Source organism: Argentina silus (genome assembly GCF_951799395.1).
Source record: "Argentina silus genome assembly, chromosome: 21".
Taxonomy (NCBI): Eukaryota; Metazoa; Chordata; class Actinopteri; order Argentiniformes; family Argentinidae; genus Argentina; species Argentina silus.
In genome coordinates, this window is record NC_139675.1 from 7,695,731 (window position 1) to 7,698,230 (window position 2,500).

General features: G+C 48.3%; 1 protein-coding gene across 1 annotated transcript in view; it reads right to left on the reverse strand.

Annotated features, from left to right (window-relative positions):
• ptprdb (protein tyrosine phosphatase receptor type Db) overlaps positions 1-2,500 on the reverse strand; it is a gene marked incomplete at both ends in the record, with an annotated part of 53,751 nt that overhangs the window by 51,095 nt on the left and 156 nt on the right. The window lies entirely within an intron of this gene.

A 2,500-nucleotide genomic window follows, 5' to 3' on the forward strand; every position in this document is an offset into this window, starting at 1 on the left:
CCGTTGCTCCACATTAGACTGGTGGAGGTAGAAGTCTGAGAGTCTGACAGGTTCATTGTAATGGATGGAATGGAATGAGGAATGGTATCAAATACGTGTTTGCAATTCCATGAATTACAATGAGCCCGTCCTCCGATTTCTACCTCCACCAGCCTCCCCTGACATGTCTGTGTGACCTCCACTGACTGCAACACTTTATAGGCTAGAACAACATGAGCTTGTGTGTGTGTGTATGTGTGTGTGTGTGTGTGTGTGTGTGTGTGTGTGTGTGTGTGTGTGTCTGTGTGCGTATGCGACCTCCACTGACTGCAACACATTATACTCTACAACAACACTTCCCAGACACACTCACATTTGGCAGCACTTACAAAGAAGCTAAAGTGTTCACCACACTTGTACGTTTCTGCGTTGGCCTCGTCGCTGCTTTCAGCTTGCTCTTAGGCAGCGCTTCTCAGGCTGTGGCGAGTGAAGACGTCTGGATAGATATAATTAAAATACCTCTAATGGACTTTAAAAAGGAGTACATGCTGTTGTTCACAGCCACCGTCAGAGAGGTATAGTACACGATGGAGGCTCCCTGGTGTTTACGAGGGGACTAGAGGGGACTGGCTGCAGAGCCACTGCTTCAGAGTGGTCTATTCCAAGAGTGGCGCCGTTTTCTATTGGCTAACACTTAGGGAGACTCGAGAAAAAAAAGTTCCTTCACGCAAACCTGTGGAGCAAAGCATGAAAGTGCGGTCAAACCAATTCAAGAGAGAGGTTTTTCAAAACGTTTGTCTGAAGTCGTGTTAGCCCCGCCCACTTACATATCCTACTCCAATGAAAAATCTATATTGGGTAAATCAGGAACTATTTGAAGCCTCCAGTAATGACAATGGCGCCACGCTTCTAAGGCACCACTCTGGGCCCTGCCGTAAGCTGGGGTGGTCCAAAGAGCAGCATTCTGGATATACTGAGTGAGTGACAGCATATGTCGATTCAAAAGTAGCCTTGCACTGTAACATCATGCAATGGATTGACAGGACTAGACAATTTGACAGGGTTTGACAAGTTTACAGTATTATTAAAGCCTAATTTGATTCATTCTATTTGACCATTCTTGCACCGATACAGCACAAACTCAACAATTATTTGCATATAGTGTTAATTAAATTACTTGGAGTGAGATTATTATTATTAAGATACACCAAATTTCCTTGCCAAACCTTCACATGGTCGGCTACATGTCCCTCTCTCCCTCCTCCTTTCTGTCCCTCTTTCACCCTCCATTAGGCTTGAGACAGAGGTCCCTGCCCTCCTTCCTCTCCCCCTGCCCTTCCTCCCTCTCTCTGGGTTATTCCTTCCTTCCCTCTTCCCTCTCTCCTGCCTCCCTCTCTCTTGGTTATTTCTTCCTTCCTTCTCTCCTCCTTCCTTCCCTCCTCCCTCCCTTCCTCCCTCCTCCTCCTCTATTCCAACCTGTCACAGAGAGGGATGGGGGAGGGGGAGGGAGAGAGAGGGGGGGGCATGGGAGTGTCTTCGTGTTGATGGATGACTGAGACGTTTGCAGGGCGACTCCGGGACAGGCCCAAAGGACAGAGAGAGGGAGGGAAAGAGGGAAAGAGGGAGGGAGGGAGGGAGAGAGGGAGGAAAGGAGGGAGGGAGGGCAAAGTGGTCTGAGTTTGTGGGTGCCTGTATGTGTGTCGGTGTGTGTATGTGTGTGTGTGTGTGTGTGTGTGTGTGTGTGTGTGTGTGTGTGTGTGAGGTGCTGTAGAGGTTAGTCTGGCCATGGAGAATAATCATATTGATTCAGCATCACCTATTTGCCTGCCAATTTGGAGCAGTCTCTCCTCCAATTGGAAAATTAATTTTTACTGTGTCTGTTTGTGTGTCAAAATCATTGTAATGCTGTGTAATTTTTGGAAAGAATGTTGCTCTTATTTCTGCATTTCTCTCTCTCCCTCCCTACCTCACTCTCTTTCTTCTCCTCCTCTCTCTCTTCCTCCCCCCCCCCCCCCTCTTTCTCTCTCATTCATTGCATTTAATTTCATAACCATTGATGTCAGAGTCAAATCCCTCAACCAATCACCAACATGGCGGATAGGAGCTGCGATATGATTGGCCATACGCTGGCTGGTATTTTCTCCTGGCACAAGCATGCCCTCACCCCCCCCCCCACACACACACACACACACAACCAGGACCACACACACACAGGAAATTATCTGATTTGCCATATGCTGGCTGGTCATTCCATGCCAAGTAATACAGGGATGGACATAAACAGCTGGCCCTGTGTCAAACCCACTTCCCACACACATGCACACGCACACGCACGTACACGCCCCCCCATCTACTGATCCTGAAGGGAGGCCGAAAACTGAGTGATTTATAAAGGAAAAGCAAGTCATTCTGACCAACGTCAGCGAGGATTGTGTGTGTGTGTGTGTGTGTGTGTGTGCATGTGTGTGTGTGTGTGCGTGTGTGTGCGTGTGTGTGTTTGAGGACTCCAGTCGGCATCAGC